The following is a 26851-nucleotide window of genomic DNA, read 5'->3' as shown; positions in this document are numbered from 1 at the left end:
AATGGTCTAGGAAAGGATTATGCACAGTTCCGAACATCCATTTCCGTCCGTGAAAGATTTCCTGATTTTGAGGAGTTGATTGCTCTTCTAATTTCTGAGGAGCAGAGAAATGGTGGTGCATCTTCTTTAGGAGAAACTTCAAAAGAAGCTGTCTCTACTCAAATGCTGGAAGAGGTAGAGGCAGAGGTAGAGAAGGCTGATCTGGAGGCCGTGTAGAAATCAGAATATGCAGCAAACTCAGGAAAACCAATCCTATGGAGGAGGACGTAGTAACTCTAGAGGCAGGGGGAGCCAAAGAGGTCGCGGTGGATGGCAAAGAGGCCAAAAGGCAAACAGTAATATTGAATGCTACTATTGTGGTAAAATGGGTCCTATGGCTAAAGACTGCTATAAAAAACAGAATGACATCATAAATGAAAAATTGCAATAAGGGAATTATGCATCTTCTAGTAGACAGGATGATGACAGAAATGAGCATTTGTTTATGGTGCAGCACATGAACAATTCTGTGATAAGTGCAGAAGAAAGCAACGATGTATGGTATGTTGACTCAGGTGCATCAAACCACATGACAGGTCATGCAGAATGGATGGAGGATGCAAGGAAAATGGAAAAACCAGGATTTGTGAAAACTGGTGATGATACTGCACATCCTATTGTGCAGATTGGAAAAATTCATTTATCTATGCAGGATGGGAAAAAGAAATACTTATCGGATGTATTTCATGTCCTGAATATCACCAAGAACCTAGTTTCTGTTGGTCAAATGGTTGAGCAGGGCTTGCAGGTCAGATTTAACTCTCATGGATGCTTTGTTGAGGATATGAAAAATAAAGGTCGCTTGATAGCAAAAGGAAAGAAGAAGGGCATAATGTTTACGTTGGATGCAGATATGCCTGAATTGAGTGCAGCAATGTTTGCACATGGGACCGGTGTAGTTGCAGATATTGATATCTGGCATAAACGTATTGGTAATATTAATGTACAGCGACTTAAATCAATGCAAGCCCAAAATATTGTTGCAGGATTGCCTAAATTCAAGGTTGCAGAAATGCATAAGGTATGTGAAGCCTATCAATTTTGAAAATAGGCAAGGAAACCATTTCCTAGATATGTTCAAGAGAGTAAGAAGCCATTGGAATTAATCCACTCTGATGTGTGGACTACTAAAGCTGCATCTCTTGGAGGCTATCATTATTTTGTCACTTTTATTGATGACTATAGCAGAAAATTTTGGGTGTATTTTATGAAAAAGAAAAGTGAAGTTTTTGGGCATTTCAAAACTCTTAAAGCTGTGGTTGAAAAAGAAACAGGCCTACAAATAAAATGCCTAAGGTCAGATGGAGGGGGAGAGTACCTCTCAAATGAGTTTGCAAGGTTCTTGCAGGAGCATGGCATAAAGCAGCAATATTCATGCAGTCATATCCCACAGCAAAATGGAATTGTAGAGAGGAAAAACAGGCATATTGGAGAGGTATCTCGTGCCATGCTCAATGAAAAAGACTTGCCAGATTTTTACTGGGCTGAAGCAGTTGCTACAGCAGTCTACATAATGAGCAGGACTCCCACTGCAGCAATACATGGGATGACTCCAGAGGAGAGGTATACTGGTAGAAAACCAGATATTTCTCATTTGAAGATTTTTTGTTGCATTGCCTATGTTCATGTGCCAGATGAGTTGAGATCAAAGTTGGATCCACAAACTGATAAGTGCATCTTTAGTGGTTACTCTTTGCAGCAGAAAGGGTGTAGATGCTATAACCCTTCTACTCGTAAGTTTACAGTGAGCAGAGATGTTGTTTTTGATGAGATGAGTAGCTGGTATAAACCAGTAAATGTGATTGATAATGTAGATACACAAAATGGTAATGCTGCACAGAATTCATAGCAGTAGTCACAAGATATTAGTGGACTAGGAGCGTCCTCTAGCAATGGTTCACATTCTTCGCCATGGACAGGCAGATTGAGATCAGGAGAATCTTCTCAAAGCAATGCAGATAGTGGTATGCAAGTATCACGAAAAGGAAAAGAGAAGATAAATCAGCCCATGTTTGATGTGAATGCAGGTCACTCTTATGTGGATGGTGAATCCAGTGGCTCAGAACGGAGCATTGATGATGAGTTGGGTATTCCTTCTATTGTTACACCTGGAGTAAGGAAGACCAGGGATGCTTTGAGAGCACCTGGGAGTGAACCTGCTTTGCGCAGGTCTACCAGAGCTAGGTATCCTGTGGATAGGCTGAAATATGATGGATTTATAGCCATTCACTATGCCTATATGGTCAAAGTGATACAGGAACCAGAACCCACTTCTTTTGAGCAAGCTATAGGAAAAGAAAAATGGGAGAAAGTCATGGATGAAGAAATGGATGCCTTTGAAGCAAATGCTATATGGGAATTGGTACATTTACCTAAAGGTAAGAATGCAATTGGTTGTAAGTGGGTTTATAAGGTGAAACACAATGCAGATGGTTCTGTGAATAGATACAAGACAAGATTAGTAGTCAAGGAGTATGCACAAACATATGGCATTGACTATGAAGAAACATTCATTCCGGTTGCAAGGATGGCAACCGTAAGAGCAGTCATTGCTATGGCTGCATTAAAGGAATGGTCTTTACATCAGATGGATGTAAAAGAATGCCTTCTTGCATGGTGATTTGTAAGAAGAGGTATATATGGAGCAGCCACCAAGTTATGTGCATGTTGTTCATCTTGAGTTTGTTTGCAGGTTGAAGAAAGCATTGTATGGCTTGAAGCAAGCACCTAGATCATGGTCTGACAAGATAGAATAGTATCTTGTCACTATTGGCTTTCAGATTTCCAAGGCAGATTTCTCACTTTATGTGAGAAAAATAGAAAAAGGTATTATGCTACTTGTCATTTATGTTGATGATTTGATTATGACAGGTGACAGTGATGAAGATATCCTTCATGTGAAAATGCTATTGAAGCAGAAGTTTGAGATGAAGGATTTGGGAGAGCTGCGTTATTTCTTGGGCATTGAGGTGATTAGATCACCAAGTGGGATACAGCTCTTGCAGAGGCAGTATGGATTGGACATGCTGTCCAAATATGGGATGACAGGCTATAAGCCTATTTCAGTTCCTTTGGAGCAGAATGTGAAGCTGAGTGCAGATGCAGATGAGCTTCTGGAAGACCCTACTATGTACAAACGCATAGTAGGAAGTTTGATTTATATGACTATTACCAGGCCAAATTTGAGCTATGCTGTTGGATTGGTAAGTCAGTTTATGCAGGCTCCAAGGAAACCACATTTGGATACGGCTAGACACATACTCAGGTATGTGAAGTCCACATTGCAGTATGGACTATTTTATGAGACTGGGATTCAGATACAGTTGCATGGATACACTGATGCTGATTGGGCTGGTAGTATTTCTGATAGACGATCTACCAGTGGATATGTGTTCTCTTTTGAGAGTGTTGTAGCCACTTGGAGCAGCAAGAAACAGCCTACAGTTGCCTTGTCGAGCACAGAGGCTGAGTACAAGGGCGCATCAATGGCTGCATGTGAGGTAGCTTGGTTGCATAAGCTACTTTATGATATGCATCAGCCTACAGATGGGCCAGTTGTCATTTATTGTGACAACATGAGTAGTATACCCTTGGCAAATAACCCAGTCTATCATGCTAGAACAAAGCACATTGAGGTGCATTATCACTATGTGCGGGAGAGGGTTTTACTAGGTCTTATTGATCTAGTTTATGTTAGCACAGAGGATCAGGTAGCTGACATATTTACGAAGGCATTGGGCGCAGAGAAGCTGCTCAAGTTCAGAGACTTGCTTGGTGTGCAGGAATTTGGATTGAGCTCGAGGGGGAGTGTTGAGATATCGAGCTCCACTCGTGATATGCCAGGGTGACCGTTGTGCATTTATGTCACCGACTTGTCAGTTGCAGATGCGGTTGGTACACCGCCCATGAATAATAGCTAGATGACAGCTATCCTTATCTACTTTAGTTCGTGGCTCAGTTAGTATGCCACCTTAGTTAGTTGATTTTGGTTTGAGACCCATGTATAGGGTTCTTCTATTTCTTTGTACGAGAGTTCTTTTTGGCTTACATAACTAAGAAGAGAAAACTGTTTTCAGCCTCCACCTTTGTGTGTATTCCCCCATTGTGCAAGCAAGAAAGCTACAAGTGAGACTCCTTCCTTCTCTCCCACAATCTTGACATTCCCTTCTCTCTTGTTGTTCATGTTCCACTTTCATTGTGCACTCAAACCAAATATCTTGTTTGTCACTACAAGGACATGAAGCTATAGCGATGTGCGTTAGCGACGACAAATAGCGGCATTACTATTTGTGTTGCTATTAGTGTCATAGCAACGCAAATAGCAACGGTACCCAGAGCAAAAAAATGCGGGCCGAAACCCGAGCGCATTATTTTTCGCGCATTCATGAAAGAGAGAGCGAGAGCGAGAGGGAGAGGGAGAGGGAGAGGGAGAGCAACCATCTTGCTGAGAGGGAGAGAAAGAGAGAAAGAAGGCTTCTCACCGCCACCGCGGCCATTCGCGAAGAAGAGGAGGAGGTGTACGGAGGGCAAAGAGGAGCCATCGTCGCAAAGAGGAGCCACCAACCCTTCTTCGAGTCTTTGCGGTGAGTGCATTGTCCATTCTTACTTTGCTTTTGTGTTTTCTCTCTCTCTTTTACTTGTTTTTTGTATAATTTGTGTGTATTGAGAGGAAGAGGAAATGAGAGAGGGAGACGGAGAGGGAGGAAATGGGAGAGAGAGGGAGAGAAAATGAGAGAGGGAGAGGGAGAGGGAGAGGGAGAGGGAAGGAGAGAGAAAGAGAGGGAGAGGGGGAGGGGGAGGGGGAGAGGGAGGGAGAGAAAATGAGAGAGGGAGAGGGATTTTTCTCTCTCTTTTACTTATTTTTGGTATAATCCGTGTATTGAGAGAGGGAGAGGAAATGAGAGAAAAAGAGAGGGAGAGGGAGAGGGAGGGAGAGAGAGAGAAAGAAAGGGGGAGGGGGAGGGAGAGAAAATGAGAGAGGGAGAGGGAGTTTTCTCTCTCTCTTTTACTTATTTTTGGTATAATTCGTGTGTATTGAGAGAGGGAGAGGAAATGAGAGAGAAAGAGAGGGAGAGGGAGGGAAAGGAAATGAGGTATAATTCATGTGTATTGAGAGGGGAGAGAAAATGAGAGAGGGAGAGGGAGTTCTCTCTCTCTTTTACTTGTTTTTGGTATAATTCGTGTGTATTGAGAGAGAGAGAGAGAAAGAGAGGGAAGAAATGGGAGAGGGAGGAAATGCGAAAGGAAGAGGGAGGGAGAGGGAGGGAGAGAGAGAGAGAAAGAGAGGGAGAGGGAGGGAGAGGAAATGAGAGAGAGAGAGGGAGAGGGATATTAAACATATAGGGAAATGAGAGAGGGAGAGGAGAGGGAGAGGGAGGGAAACATTGAAAGAGAGAAAGAGAGGGAGAGGGAGGGAGAGAAAAAGAGAGAAAAAATATTAAACATAATAGGGAAAGAGAGAGAGAGGGTGAGGGTGAGGGTGAGGGAGGGAGAAGAAATGAGAGAGGGAGAGGAAGAGAGAAAAAAATGAGAGAAGGAGAGGAGAGAGAAAAAGAGAGAAAATATGTTAAACATAATAGGGAAAGAGAGAAAGAGAGGGTGAGGGTGAGGGAGGGAGAGGAGAGAGAAAAAGAGAGAGAAAACATTAAACATAATGGGGGAAGAGAGAAAGAGAGGGAGAGAGTGAGGGAGGGAGAAGAAATGAGAGAGGGAGAGGAAGAGAGCAAAAGAAAATGAGAGAGGGTGAGGAGAGAGAAAAAATGAGAGAATGAGAGGAGAGAGAAAAAGAGAGAAAAGATGTTATACATAATAGGGAAAGAGAGAAAGAGAGGGCGAGGGAGGGAGAAGAAATGAGAGAGGGAGAGGAAGAGAGCAAAAGGAAATGAGAGAGGGAGAGAGGAGAGGAGAGAGAAAAAAATGAGAGAATGAGAGAATAGAGAAAAAGAGAGAAAAGATGTTAAACATAATATGGAAAGAGAGAAAGAGAGGGTGAGGGTGAGGGAGGGAGAGGAGAGAAAAAAAGAGAGAAAAATCATTAAACCTAATAGGAAAAGAGAGAAAGAGAGGGTGAGGGTGAGGGAGGGAGAGGAAATGAGAGAGGGAGAGAAAGAGAGAAAATGAAATAAGACCTTAAAATAAGCTCATCCTAGGCTCATAGGGGTTAGACCGATCCTCAGCAAACCTAAGGGATATATGGCTAGAGAACCCTAGCACACTTGCACCTACTAGCATAATGTCCTTCCTACAAAGAGACCTCTCATACATGGGGCTTGTCCTAGCCTCCACTACGCTCAAACTATCCCCTTGGTGAAGGGATCTAGCCACTAACCTTGGGGGAGGTTTAGTGTGTAATCAAATATCCACTTATGAGGGCACAAGAACTTTTGTAGAAGTATACAACGAAGGCAATCAGTCTATCAGTTAAACATTCATTTTTCATGATGTAAATCCAAAAATAACTTTGGATATTCTATAAAAATCAATCTCTTCTTAAAAAGAAAAATACAAAAAACTAAAACAGCATCATTCAAATGCTTCGCAAAAGAAGTTGCGATCCACAATGACTTACCCTTGTTATGTTAAGTACAATAATAACTAGTACTAAAGATAAACAATTCCATCCCACGTATATCATTGTACTTTATTTATCTTACATTATTTAAAGTTACTAGTCTTGGTAGTACATTAGGTGATGAGTAGTCTAGGTAGTAAAGGTTCTTTTCTACATAACTTCTAGATTGTCCCTTATGTTCATCACCACAAGATCTCTTAGGAAACTCATCTTCAACTCAGGGAAGGTTTTCTTGGACAACCTCCAACACGTATGAATGCCGCAAGCTGGTACGAGCTAAAAATGGTCCACGCGGAGTCACATCCAAAAGGAATGTGGCAGTTCTTAGTTTTCTACGAGTTGCCATATTGGACCCACTTATAGATCAACCACTTATTGGATCCCATGCATATTTTCAAGAATGTGGGCAGCTTGCTATGGGACCACATCACAGGAAAGAGAGACACTATAGGGGCACGAATGGATTTGAAGGAGGTAGGCAAGATGGAGGCGCTTTGGCCGCAGTTGAGTGCTGATAGTCGCGTGCAGCTACCTTGCGCTCCTTGGGTTTTGTCCACTAAAGAAGAGCGCATTGTGAAGCAAGTAGTCAAGTCTATCCGCACTCCAACAGGTGTGATGCGTTCTCTCAGGTCTGCATTTTCTAAAGATGACCAATTATCAAGGCTAAAATTCCATGACTGACATAAGATATGTCCGGTTTGTACTACGAATGGATTGTAATTGGCATGCACATTTTGCTGTTTGGAGTGTAGCCATTGTTCATAATGCTTTCTCATTTGTGGCAGTTTATACTACCGATCGCGATCGCAGGATGCCTTACTCCAGAAATACGCAGGGCTATTTACATGTTGTTGACTTTGGTGCAATGGATCTCATAGAAAGAGATTAAGAAGTCCTCTATTGAATCCGCAAGGCGGGGAGCAGTGGAGACGGTCTATCTCTTTGAAAAATACCTGCCTACCAGTATGCTCACGATACAAATCCACCTTCTTGTGTATCTTGTGATGAAGTGAAGATTGCTGGACCTATCCATACACGATGGATGTTCTTCTTGGAGCGCTTCATGAAAACCCTAAAAGGCTTTGTGCGACAACAAGCTCGGCTAGAAGGTAGCATGGCTGAAGGTTGGTTGGTGTCTGAGGCGCTAGTGCATATTTTACAATGGCTACCAACGGTGGATCCAGACAACAAAATGCTATGGTTGCTGAAGGACGATAATAGACTGATCGGAGATGTGGTGGTTGAAAATGGGGTAGAAAAAAGAATGGATGCTGCAATGGAGGGGAAGATGAATCGCTTTTGTATGTTGCACCATGCCTCTATGGAGATGTGGCTCGCCAAGTACCAGATTGCTAGGCAAGATCGAGAGAAAGCGCGATTTGAATTTCGACGTAGTACGCGCCATCGACCAATTCGATATCCCAAGGGCATGGAGGAGATGCCGCGGTTCATGTCAACACAATGGTTGCATGGAGCTTTGACCGTAGCATCTCGCGAAGGGGCAGAGGTTGTTGAGATGACAAGCTCAACACATGTGGACATTGATGATGGACCGCCTGGTTAGATGGGTCCATACGTCTACACTTAGCACGTCGGTGGTCATTATGACTCTCACATGGCCACTGACTCATTACTTATTATATTCAGGTTGTTACACCTATTTACAGCTGGCATAGTTATAGCGCCAGTCGACTAGTGTAGTAGGTTATGCATTGTTTGACTTAGTAGGCCACTTTCCTTTTATCTTGTATCTTATCTATACTTTGTGTACATTGTGAAGTGGGTGGAAGAAGAAGAAGAAATCAGCAAGAAAACGTTTTGGCCTCCATCTCTCTTCTTGTCTCTTGAGTGAGCTTCTCCTTGTGCATTCTGTGTGTGTTCGACGCAGCATCTTGAGCAACCCCCTCCACCACGCGATTCTTGACATGGTATCAGAGCCGCACCACTGAGAGAGGCTGATTTCGAAGGTTGAAGCAAAGGGGAAGAAGCAAGGTTCGAGCAAGCAAGCCACGGGTAAGAAGCTCTCCCATCCTTCCACTCTTTCTCTTGGATAGTGCCTGTGGAGGCACCGGAAGCAGGGCAGAGCAAAAATCTCAGATTGTAGTGGGAATTCTCGAGGGGATGTAGTCCAAAGGTGATGATGTGTTTAGGATTTGTCGTATCTATATTTTATATGCGACAACTAATTTGAGTGTTTCAATGTACAGTACAAAATATATAGTGCAGAGCGTGGTCGCACGGATGGCTTTTTTACGTGGAGCGTATTGACAAAATGCGCTCCACAATGGAGTGTGGTATCATGGCAAGGTTCGAGCAGGAGAGTCGACGACAAGCAACGCATCCAAACACAGTTATAGATGAGATTGAGTATTTGGGGAACTTGCAAAGTATTGTTACGGTGGATTACCGTAGCTTCTCCATGATACTATTCGATGTGCAGTGGTTTAAAGTGGTACTTGAAGGAGCTGGAGCAACAGTTCGACGAGGTCCATCTGGATTTCTACAAATAGATTTTGAAAAAAATTGGACGGATTTGCGCGACACCTTTGTGTTGCCAGCCCATTGTGAACAGGTGCATGAACTCATTTGTTTATTAATTGTATTACAACATGGTATATGTCAAAATATTTTAATCTCTCTTGTACGTGTTTGTGAACATGTAATCTTCTATCCAAACCCCTGACAACCTCGATGGTGGTATGTTATACCTTCAACTCTCTGAAGTACGAGAGTATATGATCAAAGTAATTTTTAAAAAACTCCCATAAATCTCTTGACCCAAAGCATCCATCGAGTGCTCGCAACACCAACGATCTCTATCTCGTCCGCTACATGGATCAGAACATGAACTTGGATATCAAAAAAGGATGTTGGAAGCTCCTTCTCCATTAAAAAGAGAAGCTCTATGCATTCGCGCTTCTTTTCTGGAATGGACCCTTTGTCAATTTCTTTAGATGTAATCCGTTTGTAGAGGAAAAAAAATATATTAGACATATTTTTGAATGCTTTGTATTGCAAATTAAGGAATACTTTGTAACCCAAGACAGTAAATGATATCTCAGACACCTCTTGTAGTGCATCCATCAATAAGAAGGGGTAGGACATGTTGCACATATGAATCCATGAAAAGCTTGATGAACAAAACAAGGAAGGTATTCAAAATTACTTTCAAAGATCGGGAGAGATTTACCTTCAAAAAGTTATGCCAATCATGTGTTTTTAGATAAGCTCCTGTCATCTACTGTGAACATGTTTTGACAAGATGCACCATACCCTATAGGCATACGAATAGATTGAATTCGTTGGTTGAGATTTTGCATCTCTTCTGATGTGAGCACCCATGAGGCGGGCTCATAAGTTTCGTTGCCTGTAGTTTCATCAAATTTTGGACATAGATTGGGCTTCGAGTTTTGGTTCATTAACTCATTTATTGCTGCAATTGTGTCTTTCAAACCAATGAGGTGTTGCCATAAGGAATGACCAATGTTCTTGATTATATGCATAGGATCAAGAGACAAATCTTCAAATCCTTCCAGCATTCTAAAGCATACCATATCGAGGGACTTAACGCCAAAGAACATTTTCCTCTAGCTTGCATTTGGACGTCATCGCTCTCATAGCCGCTTATGATTTTTGACTTCGGATCGATAGCGGGTCCAGCAGTCCACTTTGATACCAATCCATTGGTGTCATCCACATGGGACATCTCCCATTCTCCACCTTTCCATTAAAATGCATGTCTTGTCCCTTGCTTCATAAATGATGATTTGCAGGCAAAAAGTGTCTATGCTGAAGATATATATTTTTGTTGAGACTTTTGCTATATGTCAATCTCAACCAATCGCCACACAGAGGAAAAGCTTTATAACCCTTGGTAGATATCCCTACAAAAAAAAAGAATGACTTGCTTGACAAACATCATAAAAACACACGAGACAATGTGTATATATTGAACTGCGTACCTGAGCAAAAACCATATCTTGGAAAATTGTGGATAGTCCATGTTACAATTCGACGAATGACCGATTGTCTTTGACCACTGCTTTTGGACATATCCACAACATCAATCCCTCTTCATAGATCTTGAAGATCATCAATGAGAGCGGCTAAATAAACATTAAGGACTTTAACTTTACATTTTCCTAGAATTAAGAGGGAGATCATTAAATGCTCCTTCTTAATACTGAGATAGGGGGCAAATTATAGTTAATAACTACCACTGGCCAAGTAGACCATTTACTTGATCTCATGGAGAATGGACTTTGGTGAGCAGATCGGTCGCAGAATGCTCATGTAGTGAATCCCTGAAGGTCCCCAAGAACAATGAACTCTACCTTTTTGCACAAAAAACAATGTAAAAGCATGAACGACAAGAAGCAAGAGCCAAATTGGGTTCAATCTCCCCCCATGCCTTGTGTGAGCGCTTCACAAAGCATGTATTTTATGTATATTTCCATCTTCATGCTCAATAATAGCCCAATTTACAAAAATATGACAAGCTTTTAGCTTTTGAGTTTGCTTTCTACAAAAATAGGAAATAAAGCTAATGGATGGTGCCCATAGAGTCTGGCACGCCCAATCTCAATGTCCAAATAGAAATAACATATCCAAGCGCATAGGCGCATACAAAATAATAATCAATAATCAATGTCTCAATAGACATAACAAAATATAGGCGTGGCGCCTATCAAAATATAGTCCAAAGGTCGAATACTCGCTAGACTCCAATGCTTTCCTCCGCCACTGCTGCTATCTCTACACATCAACTGAAGCATTCACAATCGTTAGTAAAATAATACAATTAAACCGACAAAAGTGAATACCTAGCAGTCTTCAGCTACATAAATAAATCAACTGGTTAGAAATAAATCCTAACCTTAATTTATTACGAGTGCGCACTCTAAACTCATAAACGTTTATTAATTTAATATGCATTTTGCGGAATCACCCGCTATGGAATCACCCATGTACACACTAAATTAATGAAACGCCCGAAAAGGACAAGCGTCCCCATTAACTTCTCGCACAAAGAATCCTCTTTGTGTATGAGCCCCGGTCATCTTAGTTTACGGAATCCACCGTAAAACCTCACGGAATCCACCGTGGAATATGCCTCCTGGCATCAGACTCACACCACACAATCCTATGCCCATCTTAATATTGCGTGGTTCTTTTGCAAAATCTAGCTAGTGTAAATTAATGTGCTCCAATGCAAGACTATCGGATGGAATTCGCACTACTCCATCTTTGCTCTTATGCTCTGCTCCCCAAGACATAAGCTTAGCTAGTTTCGGACTTTGAAACATATGTTTTATACGTGGAGCCAGGAGAAAATTCCTTAATACCTTTCTAGGAACCTTACCCTCGCCTTCTTTATAATGAGACATCCAAAATTTTGGGTACATCACATCATCCTTGTATTGACCTCTATACAAGATATAGTCATTGGGGCATGCATGTATAGATATATAGTCAAGTCCAAGACTATTGATCATTTTTTAAATTGCATCATGCGATGGAGGGAGGGCATTCCTTAAAGGTAGGAACTTCTTAGAGAGTAGCCTGTAAGTAAATTACACAAGCTATCAAGCATAGGAAATAATAAAAAGCATAATCACACAATAATGAAATGGAATTTGCTAAAAAAAGTATGTCACATACTTCAATAGTGCCGTAACAGATACATTGCTCCATCCAAATCAAATTTTAAGATTGAGAATAAGTAAGCTTGTAGTTAGATGCGTCAATTGGCTTCCTGTATAGATATGCTTTAGAGCTTCTTCTCAAAGATATTTCTCGTTGTCAGGAATATCACACATACCATCATTTTGATACCTATCATCAACAAAATCAGCCATGTCGTCGTCATCGTCAAAGATGCCATCACATGAATTAAACTCCTTGGAACATTGTTCTTTTAGTCTTGCATACATATTAGGATCACTCTGATGTAGTATCCTCAGGCACTCTACTGACATACATGATGTTCCATGTGAAGGTTGATTTATGACATCATCAATGTCATGATTCGGATGCTGCATATTTGAAGGCAAAGAAGACATACATCAATGACATGCTTTGGCCATAAAAGAAGAGAGACACACACACGCAAGCACACACAATTCAATGGTTGCAAAATTAGGAATAATTAGAACCACACTTTATTGTACGTATACAAAGCTTTCAAATATTGCCCAAAAAGATTATAACATTACAAGACTGTAGTACAGAAGTCCAAAATTGTAGTACAAGGTTCCAGAAAAATATATAATCTGTATACACTAGAGCTCCTAATCCTCATCTATAAAGGGTGCTCGTGGAGGCCTATGCCAACCATAGTTAACTAACAATTCATCACTAGCACGCAATGATGTAATAGCATTCACAACTATGTATCTTGGTATATCTCTAATCATATGTCCTGGTTCATGAATATTTTCAATCTCTACAAATGTGCAATTGGTTCTTACGCTTCTTCCTTGGTTGCTATTGATCAAACCTACTATGTTTCCTTGAGAGTAAGGTCTCCCATCAATATATAGTCTTTTCCCCTCTACATGTGTGATGCCTCTCTAAGAAATAGAGGTTGCATTGAGACACATCACATAAGTACTCATGCTCTAAATGTAGCAAGCAAGCTGATGCCATGGTCCCCACCCATACATAGGTCCACAAAAACACATAAGAGTGACCTTTGAATGAGGGGGTACATATAAATCCTGTGCAATAAATAGGCCTCATCTTGCTCCATTGATACTGGATGGAGCAATCATGTATCGTTTGCCCTAGAAGCTGAAAACCTCTCCATCTGATGGAAGTGATCCCCTTTTCCATCCTCCGTATCCTTTGCGATTGTATGTCTGTACTAGAGTACGCAAACGAGTTGTCAATGGATGATCTCCCGCCGTCTCAACCTCCAGACCAGGGGCAAGAGGTCGTCGAGAAACCTCAAACTGCAATTGACAAATGGCTTGTCCATGCCGTGTGCGATGGACATGTGTCCCACCAATACCGTAGTCATCCTCCTCATCAAGTGAGGGTCCCTACATATATAACGTAGTTCACATCACATATAGAAGCCAATGCTCATTACAAAAACTAATAATGAAAGTAAGAAAGATCGGTCACATACCATAGGTTCATGTTGCTTCTCACATGTTGGCGCTTGATCATAAATACTGTATTGCATTTGATGTGAATGGCACTCTCGTTGTGGCCTCCGATACGTGCCTTGAAAATGTTCACACCAACATATCACATGCTCCTCATAGTAAAAACCATCATATGTAAGTCCATGTGCATCATTGTAACTCTGTCCACCCCAGTCATCATCATTGGTAGGAGGTGGTGGTGTACCCTCTAACCTGTTCGAATCTGCTTATCAAGAATCACAAAAATATGAGACATTTTTTGAAGGATCAATTATAGTAAAGAACCATAACACTAGTATAACAATGAAATCTAATGGGTTTTGTGATATCTCATAGTGCTTTTTCTGTGAAGAATATCAAGCTACAAGGAACCCACTCCATACCAAACAACTAGTTCGAATCTCATATGCACCCAAGAAGGATCACACAAATATCCAATCCTTTAGAAAAAACCTCATGGTTCTATACTATTCTTAACACGTTATTGCTTCTTCTTCACTAAGCACCACACTTTCCTTCATAAAAATGCTTAAAGAACTACTAGATGCAACAACAGTCTTTATAGGTAGCAATAGGTTGAGAAAAATAGCACAAGCATCATGAGTCCTACCTCTCAAATTCACTTCGTGAATGTATACAACAACTTAATGAATCTTAAAAGTAATTCAAGACTTAGAAAAATAAAATCTTTTCAAGGTAATTCAAGAATTCATGGCAAGATCCCTCTCTCTCTTTATATACATATGCACGTATTAAGACCTGATCATTAAAACAAGTACAAAAATCTATTTTTTATCTGATTCAATTATGGTATTTTTAAAATTATCAATAAAACAAACACTTCTAAAACAAGTACTCCGCGGGTTTAGGTGTTTAGGTTTATGCCAATTTAACCTATCTACTTTTGAAGATAATTATGCTGACATTTCCATAACCACATGACTTATTATCTACACGCAAGTTGATTTTCAAATCCTAACTTTCCAGTTTAAGATCAAGCATAGGTTAGGTTATAGCCTAATTCCAATTAATCATCCTATAACTTTCCGGTTTAAGATCAAGCATAGGTTGGGGCTACTAAGACGTGTCCCACAATAGGACGAGCGGACACGTTACACACTCTCACACAGTATTAGAACCATGCGGCATGGGAGTTGGAGATTTGAAGAGGAGTGTGTTGTTTGCAACAAAACTTGCCAGGCGCCATCCCTATGTGCTATAGACCTTGCATTTGGAGTCAAAAAGGGCAAAGAAACTTGATTCCAACCCTTTGTTGCCACATTTACTAGGGAAAATTATTGTATTTGGTCTTGAGAAACTTCTAACAAGGTAAGGTAGCCTATTTTCAATCCTTTACTATTGTGTTTATGAGGGCACATTTTTATTTTTTATCTCGAGTAACTTTTGATAGTCTGGGTAGCATTATTCTTGCACCTAGGCAGCTTTTGATAAGCTAGGTGACCATTCTATTGGCTAGGAAACACCAAAATAGACATGTGTTTTCCACAGGCAGGCCCCGATAAATGTGCCATAGAACCAAGCCATGTATTACCTACATTTTTGTGTAGATAGCCCCTATATCTCTATGTTTTGTGTAGGTAGGTCATTAGTCCTCCTAGGTGGCACATTTGTAGGCTAGGCGGCACAAGGGCAGCACATGTTTTCTATTGGGTGGCTTGTTTACAACCATACAAACTTCTTTCTTTGTTGCATTTTCATACTAGGTGGTCTTTTCTAACCTAGGTGACTTCTTTTGGGTGCTGGGTGGCCTCTATGTTAGGCTTGAGAGAGTGCAAATATGTGTTTATTGTAGGCATTGTACTTCTTAGCACTTTAGTGCACTACCAAGCTGCATTTATAGGTTACATATGTATATTAATCTCCATTTATTTCTCTCCCTCTCTGCTTAGCATCGAGTCGTCTCTCTCACCTTAGATACTCCCCATCTACACTATTGCAGATTCATCTTTCGTTGACCCGTAGCTTATAGAGTACAGTCTCCATACTAGATGAGCTTCTAGAAGGCTGGACTTCTTGTGTTGAAGATGATTCCATACTTGTGTAAAAAAAGTAAAAAAGGCTAAATAGTAACCTTCATCTTGAACTAATGTGTAGACCTGTCAATCTAAAATGACACTAGTCCTTAAGCTTGGTAGAATAGTTAAGACTTGTCCACAAGCATAGGAAAGCATAATCCTTGACTCTATTTTTTAGGTCAAGAGAGAGTTGAATTCTTCAAGAGTCTAATATGGTTGCCATTAGGTTGCTTAGATGAGACTATTAGTAGGGAGGTCCTTGATTTTCTCTCATGGTGTTGATTTGGGTTTCCCTAGAGGCAAAAGCATTTGCCCATGTTCTAAACTTTCAAATTTGGGCTTAAAAAGGATTCACCCACCATAAGATTGTAGGATGGACCTATAGATTTTGGAAAAATAGCCCAAGTAAATATACTTAAAACTCATGACTTGGTCCTTAATTTTTACCATGAAGTTAATCTTGTATCTATGTCACCTAAAGGAGACAAGATTGAATTGTATCAATAGACTTGAACCTGATAGTCTAGAGGTGACCATTGAGGGTAATAGCTCACATGGTCAACAAAGCCTTGTACAACATTTGTAACTCTTCCCACACTTCTGAGCCTATCCTTGAAGGAGGTAACCCATGAGAAGGACCTCTTTAGAGATAGTTAGACCCTTTAAGATGATCATTAATAGAACAATAGGGAGGTGCCATTTTAGAGGAGGAGAGAAGATGAAGTAAAAACTAGGCATTGAGAGAGAATATTGCTAAGACTCAGCCCAAGAAGTACTATTCAAGAGTTCATGCACTATAGATGATAGTTGCATAAAAAATAGAGGAAAGATAGAAGAAAGATCAAATGAGTTGTAGCTAGTAGATCATCAAATCAAACTTCGCAGTCCATAAGGTAACTACACAACTTGACAATACTATTGCCTAGCCCTAAAAAGTTCCAAAATAAAAACATGTAGATTACTGTAGCATCCATCTAGAGATAGCAGGTTAAAAATTAGGTTGTGCAGCAAATAGAATGGTTGCCCAACTTGATAGTAGATGTAGAAAGAGTAAACACAAGTTCAACTGTGTCACCCAAGCTTGAACACAATGTACGATAGTTCAAAGTAGGTTAAATCAACACTAGAGGGATAAACGCAAACTTGTAATAGTAAAAAACAACACCATCAGACTTGACATGGAACCTTGTACCATGTTAGAAGTGGGAGTAGTGATGGAAGTGTGACAATTAGTTGTAAGAGACTGCACAAACACAAGAAGAGAAGCATTGTAAAGAATAGAGAACTCAAAATAAGAGAATGCTCGGGAAATGGAATCCATACAACAAGGCACAAGGCAATACAAGAATCTGAACATGGGTCAACGCCTACAAGTATAGCAATGATTGAATTGAATGATGAGGGAGCTTGCCTGCCAATAAATAGGCTCTAGACATGAATAAGTTAGCCAACCCAAGCATATAGATTGGCTAGTAAAATGCTGGCACCATAAAATGAGTGGCTAGTCTACACACATTGGGAATGAAATATATAAATACCAGTGTAATGCACAAACTCACACACAAGATGTCTATTCTTCTAACACTTTTTTGTATGTGCTAGGTAGCTCCTCTTTGGCTCTAAAAAGACAACTAGCTTAGACTTTCTTTGCTCATTCACTGAAGAACTTTATCATGGGAGGTAAAAAAAAATTCAAAATTGCTTCAAAAGGCTCAAAATAGTCTTTTTTAGACTTTGTCAATTATTCTTTCACAAACAAACATCATAGAAGCCCCATTTTACACATAGTTTCTCACTCTAGCCATGTTTTGATGTGCATTCCTCTTTCTTGCACCTATACATTGAAAACATAGCATTTACATCACACCGAGTCCTCTTCAAATCTATCTATGCTTGATCAGCCTCAAACTTGCTCTAATACCATGTCAGAATATAGTGATGTGAAAGTGTATGCATGTATTGATCATAGATGTTGAACACAGAGAGAAGGGAGAGATGAACATTGAGAACATTGAATATTGAATGGTGAATAAACAAGGAAAAATGAGTACAAGAGGTTGTGCATATAGGATAGCCAAATAACCTCACACATTGTGTATAAGACATGCTTTGGACATGTGGATCTTGGCGTTTTTTGCATATAGCTATATGTTATAGTGCTATTCTAAAACATTCATAATATTGATATCAGGTTTAGATATCCATCTTGGATCATAGAGAAAAAAACATGGCAAAATATTATAGTATTATGCTTTAATTTGAATAATATAGAAGGGGCCATGAGAATACACTTTCTCTTTGAATTTTAGATTTATAGAAGGGATTTAACTATTTTCTTTGAAATTCACAAAAGGGACATATAAAATCGTGCACAAATTTTAAAAAGGACTTTTAAAAGTATTCTTTGAACACATATTCTATAGAGGGTTTCTATAAGGTGACCCCCTTGAGTTGTCTTAAATTTGATGTGGACGTTGGTCCTCTAAAAGTTGCTGATGGCAAAGCTAGCCCCAATAAGGTATTGCAAAGGAAGAAGATAAAAGCTAAGAAAGGGGTATCAAAGCCTATTGAGACCAAGAGATAGAATGGTCTAGCGAGAGAAGAGAACCATTGCTAATTATCATGAATTTGATCTAGTGAGTTCTCTTTGCACAAGGTAAAATCTAACATGAATCTCCTGTAGTTGATCAAGTTATCCCCAAGTCTGAGTGTTTAAAGAGTTCAATAAGTTTTTTCAAACTGAGTATATCATTGAGCCCTTAGGAATAAATTGAGTAGGAGATGTTTGGTTTGAACATGCTAAAAAGCATTGCCCAAGGATAAAAACATACATTGATGGCATATTAGTGAAACATGCCATCCGTCAACATTATCAATTCAGAATTAATGGAAAGGCTAGGATTGGAAATCCAAAAGGATGCCTCCATAATTCTCTGAAATGGCTAATGATAGTTTAAGATAACCTAAAGATTGCATTACCAAAGTCCACGTGACTGTTGCTAATGTGGAATGCATTGTGGAATTCAGGGTTATCAGGTTTGCAGGGCAGCCAAGCTATCAATTATTGTTAGGAAGGCCATGGATCTTGCAATCCGACTGTCAAGTTGATATACCCATTGGTCATCTAATTTTTGGCAGAGATGCCAGACATGCGATAATAGATACATATCCTGAATTTCCTCAAAGTGAGACAGTACCTTTATCTTTATCAGAATTAGATGCATTAGAGGATCTATCTGGTAGTGAGATTTCGTTAAGTGATGAATCAAAAGAGGGGTCCACTAGGATGTCTATCAGGTGACTCTAAATGAGTCGATAGAAGCTCAAGATAGAATAAGTGATGCAGATGTGATTGACCTAAACCTCTGTATATTGGATGATCCACGACCAATTAAATTAGGATCTATACTCATTTTGGAAGAAAGGAAGGACTACATGTCCTTGATCCAAGAATTCCATGATATTTCTACTTGGAATTATGACGAGCTGAGGGGGATTCCTTCCAATCTAGTAGTGCATATCATTCCCTTGAAGGAAAGTAGCCACCTTGTGTGACAAAGAGTGAGGCATATCCCTTTTGAGCTAGGGGATGGACTATTTAAGGAGCTACAAAAATTACGTAAGGTTGGCTTGATATTTCTTGTACAACACATGGAGTGGTATTTACTAGTAGTTATCAAGAAAAACAAGAATAATCAAATCTAGCTTTGTGTAGATTTTAGGGAGATCAATAAACAATCGGTCAAAGATTACTATACATTGCCATTCATTGACCAAATTTTGGATCAATTAGTGGGTAAAGATATCTATTCATTTATGGACTGCTTTGCTAGATATAACCAAATGGCTATTATAGAGGAAGACAAGTTGAAAACGATGTTTATCACTGTATTTGATACCTTTGCATATCATGTTATGCCATTTGGGTTATGCAATGTGCTAGGTTCTTGGCAATGTACAACTGATAAGACTTTTGGTGATATTTTCCCAAAGGAGTTGGAAATCTTTATTGATGATCTAGGTGCAACCACCACAAGGGAGAGATAGTTGATCATTTTAAGAAAATATTTTGAGCATTGCAGGCATTTCTGCATTGCTCTTAATCCAAGAAGTGTATCATTGGAGTGCCTTATGGATTGCTATTAGGTCATGTGGCTAGCTCGGCTAGTATTACGATGGATCCTAAAAAGATAAAGGTTATTGTCACTATGAGTCGACCATGTACATCTAAAAAAATGCATAAATTTTTGTCATCAGTGGGATATTATCAAAGATTTATCAATGCACTAGCAGAGAGGATGTTGCCATTGATAAATCTATTATCCTTTAACTATTTGTTTGTTCGGAGTGACCCATGTCAAGTATCCTTTGAGGATGTAAAGCAAGAACTAGCAAAAGTGCCAGTCCTGAAAGCACCCAAAAGGGGTGAGGTCTTCTATATATTTTCAACAGTTATAATGCATAACATCAACTACTATTTAGCCTAGATTTGGGAGGAGAAGTAGTATCATCCAATTGCATTTGCCAGCTGTAAATTGGGGATATCTGAGATTAATTATACCTACATGGAGAAGCTATGCCTTGGAATAGTATTTGCAACAAAGAAATTTAGGCATTACATCCTTTATGAAAAGGTGGTATTTTATATGAAGATGGAGGAGTTGAGGCTACTGATGAATAAGTTGCACCGCTTGACTGTTTGTGGCTAATCACCTTGCAGGAGTTTTAACTATGAAATTAGGAGTAAGTTGCCAAAGTTTCAAGGCATCGTTGAATAACTTATGGATTTTGGGGAGTCGAAGGAAGTCTTTGTTGAAGGTAGTGACCTCAAGGGTCTATTCAAAATTAATATGGCCTCCATCGCATCCTAGTATGTTTCCATAATACATTGCCTATCTACAGGAGAGACTAGAACTATTTTATCAAAGCTTGAAAAGAGAAAATTTAGGCAACAAGACTTTAAATTTGTCTTGATTGTAGGGACACTATATTAGTAAGATTTTGATGATGCTTATTATCAATGTTTCTTGCATGATGAAGTATCATTTATCTTGGAGGAGTGCCATGACGTTGCTTGTGGAGGGCACTTTGCTAGAGAGTTGGCTGCACATAAAGCTTTGAGAGCCATATATTGGTGGCTGCCATTTTCCAGGATGCTTTTGCGTATGTCAAGAGATGTCATACATGTCAGAGACATGACAGTAGGGAGAACATGAAGCACCCACTGACTCCTATCATGGCTATACTACCATTCAAGAAGTGGGGTATCAATTTTGTTGGACCTATACATCCTTCATCAACTATATGGAAGCATTATATCATTGTCACGACAGACTACTTTACAAAGTGGTCTAAAGCTTGAGCTACAATGAAAGACAATGCCAAGGAAACAATTAGTTTTATCATGGAACAAATTGTCTACCGTTTCGGTCCACTGAAAGAGTTAGTGTCTGATCATGGGACACACTTTTTGAACAAGGTCATAGAAGACTTGATAGAAGCTCTAAAAATTAAACATAACAAAACTACCCCATAAAATCCCCAAGAAAATGGAAAAGTAGAGAGTACCAATAAATAGCTTGTGGGGAATTTATCCAAGACAATATCCAAGGGTAAGAGCGATTGGGATAACAAACTTCATGTGGTTGTCTAGGACATTCAAGAGAGCAACCAACATGTGACACCCCATTCAAGTTGGTAAATGGGGAGGAGTGTGTCTTACTCTTGGAAATCGAGTTACCCACTGTGAGGTTTGCTCTATATCATTCATTGGGTGAGGCAGAAGCATTGCAAGAAAGGTTCAATTTCCTTGCCCATCTTGATGAAATACGATTGCAGGATCTATTACATCAAGTGGTAGGGAAGAAGAGAATGAAAGCACTCCATGATCTTTGAGCTAAAAGATATAGATTTGTGAAGGGTCAGTTGGTGCTATATTATGATGCATGTTACGAACTGTTTCTTGGCAAGTTAGAACCCAAATGGGATGGCCCATATAAGATTTTTCCTATAGGAAAGAATGGCTCTATAGCCCTTCTAGTGGATTTGCAAGGGGTAGAGTTTAAAACTAAAGTGAACTTTAATAAGTTGAATCCCTATTATGTATAGGTCTTGACATCGGACTTGGTACCTTTGTAGGTCTTCTAGGATCTAGCTTAAACTATAGTAGGTGCCAAGGTATTCAGATGGGCAAAATCATTCCTTATCTTGAATATCCATATTTAGAGTAGTGTTACCACCAAGGTTGAGTGATCTAGTGGAGTAAATGTTATCATATTATTGAGTGGCAAGATGGATATTTTACGTGGGATATTAAGGTCTATTGCCACCATTGTCATAGAATTCTTGTTAGCATCCCTATTGAGTTTGGCGAGGAAGGAGGAATCATACATGTTATACATCCTCTCTATTAGCTCAACTTTGATTATCATAAGTATGAGTAGGGTGATTGGTATGGTGCAGCCTATCAATGAAGAATGGGTCTATACTTTGTATTTTGATGGAGCTTCTCGAGGGCCTATTAAATGCAAGTGTCAGGGTGGTCATTAAAGATTCATGGCATATTTTTTATGAAAATGGGAGTTTATTTAGGCTCTGCTTTTACTCATAATATAGAAAAATATAAGGCCTTAATAATGGGGTTGAATATGGCCCACAACATGATGGTATTCGCCGTTTATTAGTGAAAGGTGACTCGTAACTAGTGATCAACTAATTGAATGGGACCTATAGTGTGAGGGATCCCATTCTGCAGATATACCATCATGTAGCCTTGGATATGTTGCATATTTTTGAGATCGTGACTTGCCAGTAACTCCTTGATAGTGGAATCACTTTGCGGACTCCTTGGCCAATTATGCTTTTGTTGAAGATGCTTTTTCAATTGTGGTCTTGAGGGGCTCTTACAATTGCCTTTAAGACAATGGTTGGAGATTCTAAGGCGTTATTCTCCTCAAAGGAGCAGCCCGTTACACATAAACGACAGTGGTTCTAATAACCTAAGTGTTATAAGTAGCCCTTTGAGTGCAAGAGGAAGTCTTTGTACTTCCCTCCTTCTAGTCAATCAACCCACTTCAAATTGGGGTGTAGTTTTATCTACACAAACTCCTGTTGTCAATCCGGTTGTAGCCATGGAACAACCCATTGTAATTCCAGCATGGACACTGGATTTATCGACCTTAGGAGCACCTTTGCCCATCTTCCATGGGTTAGCAGAAGAAGATGGAGAACTCCATATTAAGGAGTTTGAAACATTCATGTTCAACTATCGAATCCGAGATGAAGGACACCTAATGATGTTCTTCAATATGACGTTAAAAGGAAGGGCAATAGTATGGTATCACAGTCTAGAGGCTTGAACCATAACTATCAGTGACCAATTCTTCATGGCCTTTTGTAGAGAGTTTGCTCCTGAGAGGGGTGGACAGTATTGGTTGGTGTCTTGAATGTAACATGCCAAGAGCCAAATTAGAATGTTCAGGCATATGCCAAGAAGCTAAAGCAAGTTCTTCGCAAACTTAATACTTATATCCCAATTCCATTGACTGCTACACAGTTGCAATATTTCCTACATGGATTAGATTTCAATATCTAGCTGCAGCTTAGTAGTGTTGCTTAGGAGTAGAGTCGCACTTGCAAGCGGCTTACGCAGCAAGGATAAATTGGAATGGTAATAATTTGTCACTGACCAACAGGAGTCAAGGGGATCCCATGACAAATGCAAATGACAGTGGGAGTATCATGCCGAATTTGCCTATGTTACCAGCCCTTCCTAGTAGTATGACTATGCCTATGACTAGTCAGATGGGCCCACTAAATGGTGGAGGCCAAATAACAAATCCTAGTGTTGTCCGAGTAGGTCACGTGCCAATTCATAATCAAGTGGTTAGGCCGATGGGATGATAGACATACGATCGCGGCTATGAGTCGAGTGCCTCTAATGTCCTTGGCAAAGTTAAGGACATGATGAAGCACTACATCGATATGATTTTTGACCAATATAGACAAATAATTGTGGATGTCAATTTTCTTAAGAAGAAGTAGAATTTCATAGGGAGTTGACGCCCTGAAGAGGGTGCCCCCTCAAGATTTAGCTATAAGTGGTGTGGTGGCCAACATTTCCCTAGGAATTGTCCGAATGTCAAATGCGATATTTGCAGAAAGTCTGGCCATTGAGCTTCTACCTATTGGAGTAAGATCAGTTCTCTCCAACAAGGGAGTAAACTGCCAGGTCCAATTAACCATTGTGTATGAGGGAATAATCTCCAGCAAGATGAGGGACCAAGACAAATAGTACAACGAGGAAAAGCTATTGTAGAGGAGTTGTCTCATGGCAGTGAAGTCAATCTTTTTGAGGTTGTATGTGTCAATGACACTAAAAATTCTAATCTACGAGGCATAACAAGAGGTCAAAAAACTAGAGAGGGTGACAAAGGAACTGTAAAACCTGTCGAGGGAAACCCTAAGCAAGATGCTAGGGGAAAGCAAGTTTTGAATCCTGATATGGAAAGTGGATCTCTAAGGACTGTTGATAGTAAAGTTAATCCCGAGAAGGATAAAGGATTGCCAAGAAAGAAGGCAAAAGTTAAAAAAGAGGCACCAAAGGTGACAATCCAAAGACCAAAGGAGAGAATGGTTTGGCGCGAGAAGAGAACTTTGGCTAACTACCACAACTTTGATCTAGCAAGTTCTCTTTGCGAACGTGAACCTCTTGCAATTGATTAAACTTTCTCCAGGAGTACGCAAGGAATTCAAGAAAATCCTATGTATTGGTTATATTGTAGAACCTTTGGGCATAGCATGAGTGGGAGAAGATTGGTTCGATCATGCTGAAAAGCATTTCCCTAGGGTTCCAGCATACGTGGATGGAATATTGGTGGAGCACGCTATTGTGGACACTCAATCCTCTGTCAATAGCACGAGTTTAGACTTGATGGAGAGGCTAGGTCTAGAGATTCAAAAAGACAACTCCACACTTCTTAGGATGGCGGATGATAGTCTAAGACAACCAAAAGGTTGCATCACTAAAGTCCACGTTACCGTTGCAAGCATGGAATGCTATCTGGACTTTCGGGTGATAAGGTTTATAGGATGTCCTAGCTATTGAGTTTTGCTAGGCAGGCCATGGATCTTACGAATAGAGAGCCAAGTCGATATACTCGCTAGTTGAGTGATTCTAGGTAGAGGTGCCAATCGTGTAATAGTGGATGCTTACCTTGAGTCTCCTCAGAGTGAGAGAGCTCCTTTATCCTCTACTGAACTAGAAACAATAGATGATCCATTTGGTAGTGAGACGTCATCAAGCGATGGATCTAAAAGAAGGGTCCACTACAGAGGACATTTATAAGATAACATTGAATGAGCCGATAGAGCCTCAAGATCGAATAAGAGATGCAGACGTTATTGAGTTGGACCTTGGTACGCCTAATCATTCACGGCCAATTAAATTAGGTTCCATGCTCAGTTTGGAAGAGAGAGAGGACTATGTATCCCTGATTCAGGAGTTCCATGGCATTTTCGCTTGGAGCTATGACAAACTTAGGGACATTCCCCCCACTCTGGCTGTGCATACTATTCTTGTAAAGGAAGGTACCCATCCAGTACATCAGAAAGTAAGGTGCATGTCTTTTGAATTAAGGGACGAGCTGTTTGAGGAGCTACAGAAGTTGCAAAAAGTGGGTTTGATCTTCCCTGTTCAGCATACTGAATGGTGTTTTGATAATTTTGCGGAAGTGTTTTGAGCGTTGTAGACAATTTTGCATAGCTCTCAACCCACAGAAGTGCGTCTTTGGAGTTCTTTATGGGCTATTGTTAGGCCATGTGGTCAGTTCAATAGGGATCGCGACTGAGTCTGAAAAGATCAAGGCCATAGTTGCCATGGGTCCGCCACGTACTCCAAAGGAAGTACATAGCTTTCTGTCATTGGTAAGGTATTATCGGAGGTTTATCAATGCCTTGGTAGAAAGAGTGTTGCCACTGACGAACCTATTGTCCTTCAACTATCAATTTACATGGAGTGATGCTAGCAAAGTGTCTTTTGATGATGTGAAGCCTGAGCTCGCTAAAGCACCTATTTTAAAAGCACATTAAAGGGGCGAGATATTCTATATATTTTCAGTAGCCACCATGTATAGTATCAGTTGCTACTTATCCCAAATTTGGGAGGAAAAGTTGTACCATCCAATAGCCTTTGCTAGTTGGAAGTTGGGCATATTGAAAATTAACTATACCTATATGGAGAAGTTATGCCTTGCAATGGTATTTGTGACCAAAAAGTTCAGGCACTACATTCTCTATAAGAAGGTGGTTTTCTATATGAAGACGGAAGCGCTTTGATTGTTGCTGAACAAGTTACAGCCGCCGGATCGTTTAGCAAAGTGGTTAATCACTTTGCAGGAGTTTGATTATGAGATCAAAAGCAAGCCACCAAAGCTACAGGGTGTTGTAGAATGTCTTATGGATTTCAGAGAGCCAAAAGAGGTCGTGGCTAAAGGAAGTGACATGGAAACATTGTTTAAGATTGATATGGTGTCTATTCCCTCCTAGTATACTGCCATAACACACTATTTATCTATGGGAGAGATGGAGCTACTTTATCCAAATCGAGAAGAGGAAAATTAAACAGTAGGCATTGAAATTTTCCTTGATCACAGGAATACTATATCGATAGGGAGTTGATAATATCTATCATCGATGTGTGATGCCTGACGAGGTTCCATTTACCTTGGAGGAGTGCCATGACTTCGCTTGTGGAGCGCACTTTGCTGGGCGGTTGATAGCACAAAAGGCTTTAAGAGCTAGATATTGGTGGCCATCCATCTTCCAAGATTCATTTGAGTATGTTAAGAGATGCAATACATGTCAAAGACATGACAATAAAGAGAATAGGAAGCGTCCACTTACGCCTATTATGGCTATTCTTCCATTTGAGAAGTGGGACATTGACTTTGTGGGTCCCATTACCCCATCGTCTACATTCAGAAGAGATACATTATAGTAGATTACTTTATAAAGTGGTCAGAAGCATAGGCGATAAGGCACGACAATGCAAAAGA

This window comes from Lygodium microphyllum, chromosome 29, assembly GCF_053477565.2.
Source record: "Lygodium microphyllum isolate KBCC chromosome 29, Lygodium_microphyllum_v1.1.10, whole genome shotgun sequence".
NCBI classification, from domain to species: domain Eukaryota; kingdom Viridiplantae; phylum Streptophyta; class Polypodiopsida; order Schizaeales; family Lygodiaceae; genus Lygodium; species Lygodium microphyllum.
This window is presented reverse-complemented; position numbering follows the sequence as displayed.